Source organism: Malus sylvestris, chromosome 10, assembly GCF_916048215.2.
Source record: "Malus sylvestris chromosome 10, drMalSylv7.2, whole genome shotgun sequence".
In the NCBI taxonomy this organism is placed as follows: Eukaryota; Viridiplantae; Streptophyta; class Magnoliopsida; order Rosales; family Rosaceae; genus Malus; species Malus sylvestris.
This window is the reverse complement of record NC_062269.1, coordinates 8,955,151-8,968,903: the sequence shown is the minus strand read 5'-3', so window position 1 is coordinate 8,968,903 and position 13,753 is coordinate 8,955,151.

Below are 13,753 nucleotides of genomic sequence, written 5' to 3'. Positions count from 1 at the left end.
CAACATGGTTCCTTCCTACAAAACTTTATGTTATGTTGGTGCAGTAATTTTTCTGCAGGTGCTGCCCATTTTAGTTACCAGATCTTTCTGTCAGTTTCGCCGTTTCGGATAGTGACGGGCGAAATGGTGTGGAGCGAAGTAACATGAACACGGTAAAATGGTGGAAGAGGCGGGCATGGGTGAGCTTTATAATCGAGTGTTGTTGGTCTGAACTTGTCCGTGCTGTTTCGGGTTATAGCACGTAGTCGTGGGTGTAGTTTTAGGATTTTGTACCGGGCAAGGGAGGGCGTTGTGGGGATTTGTCTTGTTATCAATGAAGAATCATAAAAACTTTAAAAAGTTGGTTGATGAATGCTTAGAAAAGTATTCCGAATAAAGGTTGAATCAATATGGGTTCATGGTCCTAGTCGAAGACAGCGAGACTTTGTGGTGGTAGAGTTTCGGTTGAGAATAATTCTCAGTATATTTAGAGAACATGTTGAGGAATTGGAATATTACTTGATTTTACAACTTAGCACACGGTCATCACGAAATTCACTCCTATAAATAGAAGTGGTTTTGCAGTGGAGATTCCCTTCAACTCGGTCATCACGAAATTCACTCCTATAAATAGAAGTGGTTTTGCAGTGGAGATTCCCTTCAACTCGACCGAGTTTTGTTGATGCATTCATGTTGAGAGAGGTTTTTATTTTTTCTCCATCTCCGGATGAGTTTGGCCCCCCGGCGACTCATTTTATTCTCTGTGAGGTCGGTAGGTGAAGCCTCTAGCTTTTAGGGGGTGCGTCAACTCCTTCTCACACCTTGAGAAAAGTACTATCCTAACCCTCTTGTTGATACATCTTTAGTTTTGGTCAACACATCTTCAGTTTGGATAAGTAAACAATATTGGAGTCGTAGAATCAGGCGATTTAGGAGCACCTTCAATTGCTTTTGGCTAGTTGGGCAGGGAAAAAGTTTCTAATTATTTCACCTAAAGAGGTCATTCATTAGCTTTCTAGCGAAGTGTAGTGTTTTATGGTCTGTTACTCTTAGGTGCACTTCATAGTTCGACATTCAGACAACCAAACCATGTTCACTATAAAAACACTCATTTTCTTTTAGTATCTTTGTCCGTACAGCCTGATACCAATTCAACGCACTTATATTCTCACAAATATAGTTGAAGCAATTAGACCAGTTGCAGAAGATCCTAAATTTATAGTGAATTAAGCAACCTTGTATTTATGTTCTAGAACCCTAGGCCAACATACATTCCTTCCACGATAGTAGTTACTCAAGTGCAGAAACGAACAATGTATTTGCTCAACTAAACTTGGTTGCGAGTTGGCACGCCTGCATTCACAAGAACGTAATTAGCTAAATAGTTTCTTGGCCTATGTGTCATGTAGGCTTTGTAATTTTTAGGGTCAATAATAGTATTGAAAATTGTGTGATATTTTATGTATATTCAATGTAGAAAATACTTACGCCATTTAGTACCACGGTCTAGTGGTATTCCTCTTCACTTGTAAGTGAAAGGTCTTAAGTTTGATTCTCGCTAAAGATAAATTTGAAATTATTACTAATCCATTATGAGGCTAGGCCCATAATTTAAAAATATATAGACGAATATGGAATATTTGGAAAAACAGCCAAAATTTTGACTATGAATAGAATTTTAACCAACCATTATTAATTTTTATAGTTTTAACCAAACATTGACATGAAAATACTATAATGCCCTCTGCTGTGTAGTTCACACCCATTTGCTTTGCTAGAGTTGGCACCATTTGTAAGGCTATCAACCATTAAAGCTTCTGACCCAAATGTAGCTTTTCGTAAAGAGCCGGAATTTCCAACGGAGCTCTGAATATTTTCAATTTCTGGAGCTTTAGAGTGCTGTGCTACTTCTGCGACTGGGTCTTGCAAAGAAACATGGTGTATTTGCATAGAGGTTTGTGACTGAAATTGCAACGAAGGAAGCTAAGTCTTGGGGGTGTTAATTGGAGTTATTGTACGAATAGGTATTGTCTGTTGGGCACCCTCGCAGCTTCGATGGTTTTAACTTACCCAGGGCCAAAGAACTGCCTTCCTCCTCTCCAGCCCCTGCCCCCGCCAATATATTTTTAGTCTTTAAATTTTCAAATTGTATGCTTTTCTTATACAACGTGATGCAACTACAGTCATGTTTTCTAATGATCCTTTGCTCTTCTGTGATTACTTATTCAGCAGTAGTAGTAGCAGCCAACCGTGCCCGATCTTTTCGAAGTAAAATATGGGTTTTGAAAATAAACATGGTGTATTTGCTTAGAGGTTCTCGACTGAAGTTGCAGTGAAGGAAAACTGAGTCTGGGGGTGTTAATTGTAGAGATTCTGAGTCGGAAATTAGTTGGGGAAGAAGAAGTGAGAGAGTGGGAGGAAGTTTGGGGGTTGTGGAAGAAAGATGAGGGTGAAGAGCACAAGTGATAAGCCATTTTCTTTCTCTGTAACCGTGTTTAACTCGCTTTTGTTCATAATTTTCCAAAGCAATTGCATAAAAAGCAAGGCAAATAAGGACATGAGAAAAATGGGGAAGAGTTTTTACTTGAAAAAGGGTAAGGCAAAGAACAAGGAACCGTGAACTCCAGTAAAAGGCATTATGATATTTTCATGTCAAGTTTTGGTTAGAATTATAAATATTTATAAAAATTGGTTAAAATTCAATTTATGATTCAAAATTTGGCTATTTTTCTAAATTTCCCGACGAATATGTACATTACATTATACACGATGTTACCAACTAGTGAATGTACACGTAAAGCTGATGTGTTTATTTTTGCAGTATTCACAAAGAACCTATTTATTTCGTAACATAATCATAACGTGTCTAATCCATGAAATTGACATTTTCTTTGGGGCATACCATACATATCTTGTTTAACAAACATCAACGATAAGAGCATGAGTTTTACAGGGACTGGACCTTTTTACTTTAAAAATAAGTTGTACTTTCTAGAATTGATTTAACCATGCAATAAGTACAAAAAATGAAGTTTTAAAGAAAAACCCATGGAACTGTTCACTTTAACGAAAAATCATATTTTTACATTAAAAAGTTAAACTTGGTACTATTTACTTTACCCTTTATTTTGTCCTTATCTTTAAAACTCAAAGTTTTCAAGTTATTTTCATTAGTTTTTTTTACAAAAAATTGCATTCAATGCTCTATACTTTAACTATTGAATTGAAATATAGTGAGATATTGAAGGAAACTAAACATTTTACCTTTTTCATTATAGCAATGACCCATGACATCGGGAGAAACAACCACTAGAGATGTCAAATCCACCGAAAAAATCTTTTTTTTTTCTTCTATATGGTAAGTTTCACTGAACCATTGTTTTAATTTATCAAAACCTAGTAAATGAAATTGTATTAAAGTTGGATTAATATGTTTTAATCCTGGAATAAACACGTTGGAGGGAACTTTCGGCTTTTGCCACTTTTTCCACAGTGATGACCCGGATTAAAACATTTGCTAGATTTCAAATCGACCCAGGATTTGATGTTGCATCAGTTGCAATCCCTTATGGCGCGATTGAATGGTGGGTCAGTGGGGGAATCATCAGAGGCCACTCGCACCGATCCCCAATTTCAAGAAAGGCTGAATCTTAATCCTAATCATCAAGAAATGGGGAACACTTTCATTCAACCTAATCGTCCTCCATTCTTGAAGCTGGATTTTCCGAGATTCAACGGTATCGACGATCCAATGGAGTGGGTTTATAAGGCAGAACACTACTTCGATTTCTTTAATGTTGAGGAGTCCAAGAAGGTAAAAATGGCGTCTTTCCCTCTGGAAAGGGATGCACTTCAATGGTTTCAATGGGCGCGGTGCTTAGAAAACTTTCCGCACTGGAGTGATTTCACAAAGGTCCTATGCCAAGAATTTGGTCCTTATGAGTTGGATGATTCTGCAGAAAGTTTGGTCAATTTGAAGTAGACGGGAACCTTGCGTAAGTATGTCAGGGACTTCAGACGATTATCCAATCGAACCCGGGACATCAGTTCGGCATTTCTCAAATCGTGCTTTATGGGGGGTCTCAAACCGGAGTTGCGACATGATGTCAAAATCTTGAGACCCAGAGATGTGCTTGAAGCTTCGGCCTTTGCTCAACAACTGGATGCTAAGATTACCAATCTTAAGGTGAAATCTTTTCCTAAAGCTCATTCGGTTCAATCCACTTTTAGATCTCCTTTGCAAACTGTTAATCCTAATACAACTTATGAGACTCGGGCAAAACCTAGTAATGTTCGGAGATTGACACCTGAAGAAGAAGATCACTGTCGAAGAAATCATCTTTGCTTTCATTGTAGAGAGAAATATTTTCAGGGTCATACATGCGCGAAGAAACAACTGTTGCTAATTGATGTTTAGGATTCAGTATGTGACGATGTTGACGGTTTAGACACTGAGGAACCTGAGATAACTGCCTGTGCATTGTTTGGTACCCCTGCACCACCTTCCATTAACACTATAAAGGTTGGGGGTTCGATTAAAAATTTCCCAGCCACTATATTGATTGACTCTGGCAGTTCTCATAACTTTGTAGACGTTGGATTGGTGAAACGGTCACGGGCACAGTTGGTTACTGAGCATTTGTTTAATGTCAAGATTGCTGATGGGGGAAAAGTGGTGACCAAGTGTACCTTAGCTCAAGTTTCTGTCAAGATTCAGGATTTCCAATTTGTCACGGACTTGTATGCTATTCCATTAGGGGGGTGTGATATTGTACTAGGAATTCAGTGGTTGAGAATACTCGGTTCTATTCTATGGGACTTTGATAAATTGTATATGCAGTTTTCCAAGGACTCTAAGACCTTTTGCATCACAAGTCCTACAAATGTTAGTAGTTTTTTTTAGGATATTTCAGCTTTACAAATGCATAAATTATTGCAGCAAGAGACTACAGTGGGTGCAGTACTCTACCAAGTAGAAACAGAACCCTTGGTCTTGCAGGATATGAGACCAAATACGGCAAGTTCCAATTCTGTGAATCTCACAGATCAACAACAGTTGGAGTTAAAGGACCTATTAGCCATATTTGAAGAGGTGTTTCTTCCACCTAAGACACTGCCTCCTCATAGAACTCAAGACCACAGAATTCCCTTGATTGAATGCAGCTCTCCACCAAACAGTAGACCCTACAGATATGTACCTATGCAGAAAACAGAAATAAAAAAGTGTGTGAAGGATCTTCTGGAATCAGGGTTCATAAGGGTAAGCAACAGTCCCTATTCGTCTCCTGTTATTTTGGTTAGGAAAAATGATGGTACATGGAGAATGTGCATGGATTATAGAAGGCTCAATAGTATCACAGTTAAAAACAAATTTGCTATTCCCCTTATTGATGAATTGTTGGATGAGTTATTTGGTGTACAATTCTTTTCCAAGTTAGATTTACGGGCAGGTTATCACCAGATAAGGATGCACCTTCAAGATGTGGAGAAAACAGCCTTTCGAACACATGATGGGCATTATGAGTTTCTGGTGATGCCCTTTGGACTTACGAATGCCCCGACCACATTCCAATGCCTCATGAACGAAATCTTTCGACCCTACTTAAGGAAATTCATTCTCGTATTCTTTGATGATATTTTGGTTTATAGTACGTCTTGGTCTTCACACTTGCAACACTTGAAAGTGGTATTTGAAACTCTACAGCAACATGCCTTATTTGTTAAGATGTCCAAATGTGCATTTGGCAAGGATCAGGTGGAATATTTGGGTCATATAGTATCTAAACAGGGGGTATCTGCTGATCCTGCCAAGTTAGAAGCAATCACCCAGTGGCCTATGCCTACATCTGTCAAGGCATTGCGGGGCTTCCTGGGGTTAACAGGTTATTACCGGAAATTCATACCTTAATTTGGAAAAATAGTAAGTCCTCTCACAGTTCTCACGAGGAAATATGGGTTCAAATGGTCTCCTTAAGCTACGGTAGCCTTTAATACTCTCAAACAAGCCATGCTTTCACCTCAAGTTTTAGCCTTGCCAGATTTTAGTAAACCTTTTGTCATTGAAAGTGATGCTTCCGGGCATGGGATTAGAGTTGTGTTACAACAGGACGGGCGACCAATTGCATTTACCAGTGAAGCTCTTTGCCCGAGAAACTAGGCTTTATCAGCTTATGAGAGGGAAATGTTGGCAATTGTCCATGCTGTACAAAAGTGGCAGTCTTACTTAGTAGGGAATCATTTTGTTATTCAAATGGACCACCACAGTTTGAAGTATTTTTTGGAAGGAAGAGCTCATACTCATTTTCAACAAAAGTGGGTCACCAAGCTTCTTGGTTTCGACTATGAGATACAATATAAGAAAGGGTGTGACAATCAAGCTACCGACGCTTTATCTCGGGTGTCCCCTGACATTGTTAGTTCTCAGACTGTCGGTTCTATCAATGCACTTTCTTATCCATACTCATCTTGGTTGGATGATATACGACGTCATATCGAGAATGACTCTTGGATTATTGCTAAGTCTCAACAATTACTCCAATCTCACTGCGATGATGTTCCCATTGGTCTCTTACGCTTTCATCTGGATAATGGATTCCTGAAATACAAGCACATAATTGTATTAAGCCCATCAAGCCATTGGAGAGATAAGATTTTCACTGAATTTCATGCTAGTCCTGCAGCTGGCCATGAAGGTTTTTTTGAAGACATATAAGCGGATTTCCAGGGCATTCTATTGGGAGGGAATGAAGAAGGACATTAAAAGGAAAGTGGCGTGTTGTACTATTTGTCAGCAAAATAAGTATGAGACCATGTCGCCTGCTGGACTCTTGTAGCCATTGCCTATTCCATCTAAGGTTTGGTCTGACATATCAATGGATTTTATCACCAATCTTCCTTCCTGCAAAGGCAAAACTGTGATTTGGGTAGTTGTCGATAGGCTATCTAAATATGCACATTTCACGGCTTTGAATCACTCTTACTCGGCTTCCTCGGTAGCTCAACTCTTTGTGGATAACATATTCAAATTACATGGTATGCCACAGTCCATAGTCAGTGATAGAGATCTAGTGTTTATGAGCAAGTTCTGGAATGATTTTTTTCACCTCAAAGGTTATCAGCTTTGTTTTAGCTCGGGTTATCACCTATAAACTGATGGGCAAACTGAGGTTCTTAATCGGTGTTTAGAAACTTACTTGCGATGCTTTTGCACCCTGCAGCCCAAAAGATGGGTCCCTTGGTTATCATGGGCAGAGTGGAGTTACAATACTAGTTTCCATTCAGCCATTAAGATGACACCTTTTGAAGCAGTATATGGTTATGTTCCTCCTCTTGTCCCTGTGTATGAAACTGGCACTACCAAAGTTGACTCAGTGGAGCAATGCTTGAATGAGCGGAATAGCATTTTATCTCTACTCAAAAGTAATTTGGAGGCGGCTCGTTGTCGAATGAAGGTTCAGGCAGATAAAAAAATGACTGAGAGGGTTTTCACAGTGGGGGATTGGGTTTATCTCCGCCTAGTGCCTTACCAACATAAACCTTGGCAGCACATCCTTTTCACAAGCTTCAACCTCGTTTCTATGGACCATTCCAAATGTTAGCTCAAATCAGTAATGTAGCTTATAAGATCAAACTCCCAGATCACTCTAAGTTGCATCCGGTATTCCATGTGTCCTGTTTAAAAAAACATTTGGGAGATAATGTGCAAACCACAGTGCCCTTGCCAGTGATTACGGATGCTGGTATATTGCAAGATGTTCCCATTCGGATTTGTGCTCGATGAATGGTAAAGAAAGGCAACTCTGCAGTGACCGAAGTTCTTGTGCAATGGCATAATCACTCCACAGAGGATGCTACTTGGGAGAATTACAATGATTTGAAGATCAAGTTTCCCGAAATTGTTGATCTTTGAATTTGTGTTGTCTTTCTTTGTGTGTGCAAATTGTTTGAGTCTTGTGTTGTACATTTATGCAGAATTTTGTATGTGATCTGTAAGATCAGTTTTAAGGGGGGGGTATTGTTAGGATGCTCGGACAGGTGGCATCTTGTGATTGATAATTGTGTAAGTAGTTGGTTAGTTAGGAGGTTAGTAGAGAACCGACTACAAATAGCCAGCTTGTATCAGAAGGAGGATGTTATGAAATATATGAAGATTGTTAGTATTCTCTCTGTGTTAACAAGGAAGACGTAGAGTAGATCTTAACAATTCAACTCTCTCTAAAAAAAAACCAAAAAATGACTTTGGAGCACTGAAGACGAATTGAAGTATGAGTGCTCTGATTTCAATAAGCCCTTGATTATGGCTATCAAGACTCTGATTTATGAATCCCGGGTTTTAAGTTTGGGTTTTGGCTTTTAATATTCATTCTTAAAGGTTAAATCTTTGCATGAATTTTTTTTTTTGTGGTCAACGGGTATTTTAGCTTCAAAGTATATGAATTTGTTATAATTTAACTCTTGGATTGTTTAATCATATATATATATATTGTTTATCTCATCAACTACTAATTATCTGCTAAATTAGCTTCTGGGCTGTGAAATTTTGTATTCTTTAATTTTGGTGCTTATGTCCTCTGTCATCATCAATTTTGGTGGTTATTTTGAGCTTTCATTTTTAATTTTTTTTTTCACAGGACTTTAAGGACATCCTCAAATCATCTGGTATTGTCTTCATCACGTGTCTCTCTGTAATGACCCGTCCTTAAATGTTTCAGTTTTTATAATTTTATAGTGTGAATTTATGAAAATGTCATTCGAGGAAAAACGTTAACTTTTGTTGACCATCTTGTCGTGTCATGTAAGATTTGTTTCCTTAGCGTATCCTTGTAGTACTCGACCTTACAAACACGTGGATGCAAGCGGAATCGAAATTGGAGTTACAATGAACGCTTTATGGAACTACGAAGTCGAGGGGCAAATTAGTCAATTCACTATTCTAGATATTAGGGTTATATATTTTTATTACTTTATAATTTTGTGGTTGTGGGGCCACACCTCTTTCCCTTCTTTCCTGTGTCATCCCCTCCCCTAATCTCTCGGACTCTATCAAACCTTTAACTCCCTCTCATCTCTCATTCATCTTTCTCCTTGTTTCCTTCTCCCCATCTTTGTATTCCTCTCCTCACCAAGCACAGACATACACGCACGCACAAACACCACAACAACGATTGGACCACCACCATCATGGGTTACATTCCGGCAACCCCACCACCCTCGCGACCTCCCCATTGCGACCCATACCGGCTGAATCTCATCCTCATCTCTCTTTCTCACTGTACAAGTTTCTGTGGCAAATCATCGCCGTTTCCAATGACGGTAAGCTTCGAAAACTATCCCAAACTTCCTCAATTATCTCTTAGGGCGATTAGGATAGTTTTGGACGCAGGAAACAACTCGGGGGAACCTTCCCCAGTTTTTCGGCGAGGGCCACGACTTTTACATGCGTTTTCCAGCCAACTCCGGCCATCATTCGGCCTCCTTTAGTACGAATATATTCCTCTCATTCCTAGCTTTATTTCCATATGTAGAACATCATTTTTGGTGGAGAAATGAGCTTGAACGGAGCTATCCAAGCTCTAGCTTTCTTTTTCGGGAAAGTCGGCCGACCCATGATCTGAAATCAGGTGGACCTAACCCTCACCTAAAACCAGGTCCAAACCTAATTTGAAATCTGTCCTAAATCCATGATCAATTAACCTCAACCCAGCAACCTGGACTCAAAACCAAAACCAGGCCTAACCCAATAACTAGGCCCAATTCAATAACTCGGCCTAACCCAGCAACCCAAATCCCAGATCGGACTCAGCCTGGTCCCAATACCCAGCTTCCATGGTCGGCACGTGGGTGGGCGTGGAGGGCTATCATGGCTGGCGCATGAAGCACACCTCCACGCGCCTTAACCGAAGGTACTGTGCTCCGCCGCCGTCCACTACGACGTTGGTGACTTTTCTGGCAACCCATCTTGGCACGTACGGTGGCGCGTGGCCTCCTGGATCGCCGCCCCGTGGTGGCTCATGGCGGCGCGTGGGGGAACTAGATGTTTCTCATTCGGTTTTTTGACGTGCCGAATCTGAATCCGTTATTCGTTTTCTCAAATTCTATCGTTTTAGTAGAGTTTTATAAAATGGTCTTTATTTGTGTTTAGGTGCGTCAGTGGGAAGTGACCCGTCCTCTCTCATTCGAGCGGTTCTTGGCAACAAAATATATGTGAATGGACCCCTTCTTAACTTGCGTGTTTTTATAAAATATTAGGCTTGCATTTACGAAAAGCATGATTTCATGATTTTATGTTTTATGCATTATTTATGACTTATCGAATTTACGTTTTACGAAAGGTTATGAATTATCATATTTTTGTATATAAAATACTACGAATTTACAAATATGATTTATTATGGATTTATGAGATGATGCTTTGAGCTTTTGAGCTCCGGATTTGATATGCGATTTTTGAGATACGTTTTCAGTGCTTATCTGGTGGGTTATCAGACAACACATACACACAACCGAGTATGTAGACGTCTATGGCCATAGGACACAGTTGATGATATTTATGACATACTCCTAGCTTCACTAGCCCGGGGATAGTGTCGGTGTGTTATTTATATATATGTATATTTCTCTAGCGTAACCTAGAGTCGTACAACTTCACCTTTGGGTGATGGACCCTATATTTCTTCTCTGGCGTAACCCAGAGTCATACAGCTTCACCTTCGGGTGATGGACGCACTATATATACATATATATGTTATATTCTCTTCTTTGGTGTAACCCAAAGTCGTATAGCTTCACCTTCGGGTGATGGACCATGATTTCTTCATTGGCGTAACCCAGTGTCGTACAGCTTCACCTTCGGGTGATGGTTATGCCTTCGGGCCACTATGATACCCCTAGTTGAGTACATCATTGATGTAATTTATGGATGGTTTACGGATTTGCCTTCGGGCCACTAGATTGCCATTATTGAGCATTGTTTTACATGTACATGTTCTACGAACGTTTTTCATGGCATGTTAGAGTTTTCAGAAAATCTATTATGTAGTACTATATATACATTTTCAAAACAGGGGGTTAATATGTTCAAGAGTTAGAATTGAGGTATACGATCCCGGCGTCAGGGCGCTTCCGCATAGGTATCTTTGAGTATTCTCTGTGTAGGATCGATTCCTTTGTTTGTAAATTTTTATAATAATTCTTTCACATTATTCTTGATTAGTTGTATACTCTGAACACGGTTCTACGTTGGTATATTTCTTTATAATTACATATTTTATATGTATGCATGTTTAAAATGGCTTCATCACCTTTGGGTGTCGGCTTGCACGTGCCTATCCTGATATTTGGAGATATCGGAATCGGGGCGTGTCACTCTCCCTTTCTTCGACAGCAATACCTCTGATTTTTCTTGGTAATTATAGAATTGCTTTTGTGTTTTGTTGGTATTTAGGTTCTAAGATTTTTGGTTTTTGAAGAGCAGTTGTAGGCGAAGTATGAGGTACCCTTCTTTTTTTTTTGTATTTTTTTGTTTATTTTCTATTTCATGCGTGGTGGATTTCTCTTTGGTAATTATTGAATTGCTTCTATGTTTTCTTGGTATTTAGGATATTTTTTTTATATTTGGATTTTCAAGAGATGGGGCAAGAGGTACTTTTATTTTTTCTGTTTTTATTTTTTTTATTTTCTAATTTGCAATATATGAAAAGATTGTATGAATCTCATGTATGATTATTATCAAATGTCTATATCTTTCTTTGAATAATATTGGTGATTACAGTTTCATGTCTTTTACCATCACAGCTGCTGAAGAACTTGGACTCCCTATCGCAGTGCTGCTTACTAGACCTTGGAATGTTTGGATTTTTATCTAGTTTCTTGTTCAACCAACTTTTTGGTGAATTTGTATTCCTACTAAAGATATGAGTGTTGGGTATGAAATAAATATGCAAGTTTTCGCATAAGTAAAATACCTTTTGCTTCCCTCTCACATAAATGAACGACCATAACTTTGCCTTCCCTCTCGCAGCTTTGTCCGGTAGCTTCCTCCATTGACCTCTATACCTACATCTATCTTCATTCGAAATTTAGGTGAGTACATCACTGACGGCATGTTGCAACTAAGGTATATCATTGAATTTTTTTTTTGCAACAATTTAGAAATTTAGCAAAGAAAAATGATTGCACTCCTCCTTTGTTTTGTTGTACTGATCCAATTTTTTCTAGGCTTTTAATTGAATAAATAAACCGAGAATCAAGGGATGGAAATATGAGAAGTGGATAATTACTTCAAAGAAATGCAATCAAGATTGAAAATAAATCCCATGAAAGCATCGATTTAGTTGTTCAAAACACCAAACAGAGCCTTTTATTTTCATTTTCTGTAGTTTTTCCCTTAGAAAACATAAAAAATCTCTCTTCAAAATTTCAAATGTACATAAAAACTTAAAACTTCATATCTCACGCACCTCTAATCTCTCAAATTAATTATGTGAAAACATTAGTACTGAAGCTATGTATCAGTCTAAGAAATATGGTTCGCATGATATGATGATACTATGAATCACATATATGACGAGATCAAAAGGTAATGATTTTTACACTCTCGTCATCTATATTATTCAATCACTTGATTCTCCTATAATTTATTCAATCCAAAAGGATAATTCAATTAAGATATTGTATTAATGTATGGTTTATTATATTCTCTTAATTGAAGGAATTTTTATTGGGTGAGCTCAAATCAAAGAAAGTTTTTTTGGTCTATCTTATTTTATTTTTTTGTGAATAATATTAGTAAGACCACTTTGGTAAGCGAAGTTCGATTATATAGGCATGGTTGCTCAAAAGACAAAAGATTTGTTCTTTGCTTTATGATTCACATTTAGATTAGAAATGTTAGCCTCAATACCTTGGTATATGATCGAGTACAAGATTGGGATATGGCATTTATAAAAGCTGGGGTTGTAATAATTAACTTTTTCTTCATTCTTTATCACAACACTACGGATTCAAATTGGATTGGGTGCTTGGTGCTATACTCTCCGTGGTTATTTTGGAGGCGTCGCGTGATTTATAGCATCTAGGTCGGCCTGGCTCACCAAGATCTCCTTCGATAGTAAACTATTAATCCCTGAGATATCTATTTCTTTTCATTCATTTCACATGTGTGGCTGTTTATTGAAATTTAATTTGCCAAGAACCGGAGATGGTCTCAGGTTTTCGGTTAAATTGAATCATTAATGATTTTGAAAATATGGTATTTCTACTGAAACCTATAACGATGGACGCATAGTTTATACATCGACGTAATCATGGTGTGCTTTAGGCAGTGTTTTTCATGATTAGATGGTCCGTAGGAGCGAGCCAAAGAGCCATGGAATCCACGATCGGGAGGTATTTCCATTTGTAATGCTTTGAGCTTAAGTCTTCGAATGAAGATCATGGCGGAGGCTTATTCAGCTCTTCCATGCCATTGTTGGCTTCAATGGTTTCTCAGCTTCTTGATAGTCAAGTGGAGATTCACGTCTTGTACCCCACAGAAAGTGGTTTCTAATAGAAACATCCAAATCCAGAAAATCAAACTTGTGATGGTTCGATAATCCATTGAATTGGAAGGAACAAGATTGTGATTGTTGCTATGGGAAGGAATCATCCATAAGCATCAAAGTTAGAACATTCAAGTTCTAAGACATGGTTTTCATGAAAAACGTTGGGTTATCATGGGTGTATTGTTTTATGAAATCTTCGGGTTTCAAAGACATTAAATTTGAAACTACAGGTT